Source organism: Tamandua tetradactyla, chromosome 3 (assembly GCF_023851605.1).
Source record: "Tamandua tetradactyla isolate mTamTet1 chromosome 3, mTamTet1.pri, whole genome shotgun sequence".
NCBI classification, from domain to species: domain Eukaryota; kingdom Metazoa; phylum Chordata; class Mammalia; order Pilosa; family Myrmecophagidae; genus Tamandua; species Tamandua tetradactyla.
The window spans coordinates 167,117,543-167,122,535 of record NC_135329.1 but is presented as its reverse complement, the minus strand read 5'-3'; the positions used below and the strand labels follow the sequence as shown (position 1 = coordinate 167,122,535).

The 4,993-nt window shown below is 34.7% G+C and overlaps 1 pseudogene; it reads left to right on the top strand.

Annotated features, from left to right (window-relative positions):
• Positions 1 to 1,072: 1,072 nt before the first annotated feature.
• On the top strand, positions 1,073 to 1,765 carry LOC143675833 (ferritin heavy chain pseudogene; annotated as a pseudogene).
• Positions 1,766 to 4,993: the final 3,228 nt, after the last annotated feature.

Below are 4,993 nucleotides of genomic sequence, written 5' to 3'. Positions count from 1 at the left end.
CTCTCATTTTTCTAAGTTCCTGCCGTCGTTTACAGTTTTTGTTCAGACTTTCTTTTTGCCTTTTTGGGTATAGTTTAAAATTTTTATTAGGTATGCATATTCCTCCGATAACCTCTTAAATACTCTTAGGGGCTAATCTTTTTCACTGTTTTGCCTTGCAAATCACATATACTTTCAGAGACCTCCTCTATATCCATTACTCATACCACCCAACAATCTGTAATGTCTTTTGAGTCAGAGAATGGTCTCATTTAATATCAATACTTCCATTCATGGCACAATATGAAAGATTTCAATAAGTTTTTTTTTCCACCAATTGTTCCAAAACATTGATATGTAAGGGTAAGTTTTGGAATGAGCTCCAGATAATTATATCCATTGTTTCATTGAATTTTTCTATTTGAATACCTTATAGCCACCTTTAATTTAACATATAAATATATAGACACATATTAAATTGACAAAAATTAACTAGGTCGACATTATTTCTGTAAGTTTTTAGGGATATATAATCCAACTTAAACTGTGCATTTATGACACAGAGCAACTTTCCTTCAAATCTATCCACACCCCATCTCAAGATTAATTTAAGCTACTCATTCATTACACAGAGTAAGCATTCAGTAAATTTGGTAGATATGACTGTAATTATTTAATGTGTTAACGTTATTGTATGTTTCACAGTAATACTGTTCTCTTATTTTTTAAAAAATATACAAAAATTATGCATAAAGCTTATAACATCATTTCTGACATATATGTGCTTTATTATGCTATTATCATTTTCATTATCATAAAAAGTATATTTTATTCACTGTTAATAGGCTGCATTCTCCATATCTGTATTGTCCCATATTCCTATGAGGTATTCAAACATAAGTACACACTTTCATGGATTTTATTTTTATTGTTTGATTTTTTTGTCATTTAATTTTTTAATTTATTTTTCAAATGGTGATGGTTGATGAAAACATTTCTGTGAAACAAGAAGTCCCCCAATGAATTCAATTACTGCTTTAAACTATGTCTAAGGGTGGAGTATATATAAAGCTTTTATTTATCTAAAATTAAAATGCTAAAACAGGCAGACGCCTTCGCGGAGAGTCGCGGTGGTTTCCTGCTTCAACAGTGCTTGAAAGGAACCTTGGCTCGCCCCAGTCTTCAGGTCTCGCTCCCGCCCCGCGCAGCCGCCACCTCCTCCCCTCCGCTGCCCGCCAGGACCACCGCGTCCCCGTTGCAGGGGCGCCAGGACTATGACCAGTACCCCGAGGCCGCCATTGACAGGCAGATCAACCTGGAGCTCTACGCCTCTTAGGTCTACCCGTCAGTGTCTTACTACTTTGACCGTGATGATGTGGCTTTGAAGAACTTTGCGAAATATTTTCTTCACCAATCTCATGAGGAGAGGGGCATGCTGAGAAACTCATGGAGCTGCAGAACCAACAAGGTGGCCGAATCTTTCTTCAGGATATCAGGAAACCAGAAGGAGACGACTGGGAGAGCGGGCTGAATGCAATGAGTGCGCATTACACTTGGGAAAAAAAGGTGAATCAGTCACTACTGGAAATGCACAAACTGGCCTCTGACAAAAACGACCCCCATTTGTGTGACTTCGTTGAGACATATTACCTGAAGGAGCCGGTGAAATCCATCAAAGAGTTGGGTGACTAGTAAAGAACTTGCGCAAGATGGGGGCCCGGATTCGGGCGTGGCAATGTATCTCTTTGACAGGCACACTCTGGGAAACAGTGATGATGAGAGCTAAGCCTTACGCTGTATTCCCCAGAGTCAAAGGGTGACTCTTTTGTGGTCACCACGGCAGTGCATGCATGTTGGGTTTACCTTTGCCTTTTCTTTAAGTTGTATCAACACCCACTAGGTTCTTTCATTTTACCATCCCTTCAACTAAATTAATCTGGCACCCCCCCCCCCCCAAAAAAAAGCTAAAATATTCTGGAGCATTTGAGAATGGATATTAATAGTCTTGCTATAAAGCTGTAATAAAATGCTTCGGTTTTTATAGAAATTAGAACAGCAAGAAAACATCTTACTCCATATTAAATTTAAATTTTTACCTTGCCCTACTCACTGTGCTTAGAGATTTATAGCTTTTGACATCCTCATTTACAATACCTATTATATTCAGCCAGTGAGCACTTAATTGATAATGATGAAAATCATCTCTATATTTGTGCCATATGTTGAGCATCTGTTTCAGACTATAATTAAATGTATGTTTTGTATTTAAAACTGAAGCATTGAGAAAATAAATTTTCATTTTTCGTGTTTTTTATTTTAGTTCCATTGACCAATGAGTCTAAAGTTATAATAGAGACTTTCACTTTGAAATTATGTATCAGAAGAAAGTATGCAGCATTTAATTTAAAAACATGATCTATAAGGCATTTCTGTTACTCTAATTTGCATGTGTCTATAAATATGCATGTTTGCAAACACATGGACATTCATCAGTAATTAACTCATTGTCAGACCTCTAGCTAGTGTTTATACTGGAAGTAAAATTTTAAGGCCTATATTGTAGCATTTGCTTTATAAGTATGGTGAAAAAAAGGATTATGAAGTTTGGAAAATTTCCCTTTGCAAGTTGTGTTGTCTTGGCCAAGTTAATGTTCCTCATTTCTCTGAAACCAATAAGAGGTACCCATTTTTTCTTCTATACAGCAACCCCTCTCCTTTCTTTTGCTAAAATCATCTTAAATTTTCTATGGGGAATCTTTGCACTTCATTCTATATAGTCCTGGGAAAGATTCCATTCTATTCATGCAAACTTAACTTCCCTCACACCTACTGTCATGGTCAGGTTCGTATGTCAACTTGGCTAGGTGGTGGTGCCTGGTCCTCTGGTCTGGAAAACACTGGCCTGTTTGTTGCTATGAGGACATTTCAAGAATTTAAATCACAGCTGATTACATTTGTAATCAGCTAAGGGGAGTGTCTTCTGTAATGAGTGATGCTTAATCTAATCACCAAAAGGCTTTTCAGGAGGATTCAGAAGAGACAGTCACTTTTCCTGCTTCAGCGGTTGAGCTTCTCCTGTGGAATTTCTCTAGACCCTTCATTAGAGTCGCCAGCTTGTGGCCTGCCCTACAGACCTTGGACCCTTACATTTCCATGGTTGCCTAGCCAGCCTCTCCTGAGCGTTTGTTGCAAACCTACTTCAGATTTACCAGCTTGCAGCCTGCCCTACAGACCTTGAACTCTACATTCCCATGGTTACGTGAGACACTTTTATAAATTTTATATCTACGGTTATCTATTGCTGATTCTGTTTCTCTATAGCACCCTAGCTAATACACCTACTATCACCTACTATCAAGGAGTTATTCATTCAAGATAATTGGACTTCAGCTTCTCGTATTTGAAACTTAAGTGCACTATCACATTGAGTTAAAGCTAAAGTCAATACTCCAAATATATGCTACATGTGTTTCTTATTGGCACTTCTAGAGCTTTGCACATTTCTTTCCTTCATTAGGAACAGTTATTTAGCCTTTCCCTGTTTCCATCTCTCTCCTCTATTCTCTCATCTCTCTCCAAGTTATAAGTATTAACTAATTCTCTTTAAAAAAATAATAAGTTAGCCAGAATGAATTTGTATTTCTTCATAACAGAATTCATTATTTCAGTGCGTTAGTTGTGAGAATTAAATGTCATTGATTGAAATAATTTGTGAAATTGCCTAGTTAATAGGTATTTGACTCTAAAAGGACAGGTCGAATAATTCTTTTTTGCCATCTTCACTACCTTGGTATTTTCCCTAATATCTATTAACTATGTTTATTGTTGTTATAAACACTTCATGAGTTTTGTATTTGGCAGTCAGGATATGTCAAGCATCAAAACTTGCTTAATCTGAATCTGAGCTATAGTTTTTTTTTTTCTTATATATTTTTGTATTTTTTATTTTTATTTATATTTTTTCTCTATATTATCATTTTATTTATTTTTCTGTTGTCTTGCTATTTCTTTTTCTAAATCGATGCATATGTACTAAGAAATGATGATCATACATCTATGTGATGATATTAAGAATTACTGATTGCATATGTAGAATGGAATGATTTCTAAATGCTGTGTTAGTTTATTTTTTTAATTAATAAAAAAAAACTTGCTTAATCTGAATGAGGCAGTGTCCATGCAAACCAAGAGCTATATTTTATAAAAATAAATGTCAATGCAAGATTTAAATAACTGTCTTTGTAGTTAAAGGAAATGACCATGATCACAATTTCTATCTACAAATAACTTGTCACTTGAAAAAAAAAAACTTACAAGTCATTAAACTCATGGATTGTATGAGAGATGGCTTATGTGTGCGACTGCATCCCGGATTTTCTGGCATTTTAGTACAACATCTAAAAATAACGTATTTCACAGGATGGGAATGAGGTAGACGTCTGTTGAGGGAATTATCATGTTCAAGTGTTTCTTATTTGCAATTCTGCTTCCTAGGTTGAGAGTGATAAATCTAGTTCTTAGGTTTGAAATGAACAACAGCTTGTATCTCTAATTAGTGGACAAAAAAATACCAAAGCTTTTTAGTATTTTTTGTAAGAATATATGTGAATTAGTAATGGATAAATAAATATGGTTTCGAAATATATAAGTAAGCAAAATATTATTCTTACACTGTGGTTGAAATACATTTACAAATATTTGAACTCTTGTGCGTGAAATTATCTGTGAGTTCATGATAAAAATGTCTATTTGCCATACCTCCACAGATAAGCAAACATACTAATGGACAGTTTTAAATGACATCTGAACGCAAAATATAAAGTACATTGCCTTAAAAAGAAATGATATCACAATAGAATTATGACATCAAAGTTGTTATACAAAAATTTTATATTTAAAATTTCTCTTGCTGTTTTAATGCCTAGCAAATTAACTATGGTGGTGTAACATATTAAATAAGGATAAACCCATGTACAAATAATAATTGCTTATATTATTTATAAGCAATATATAA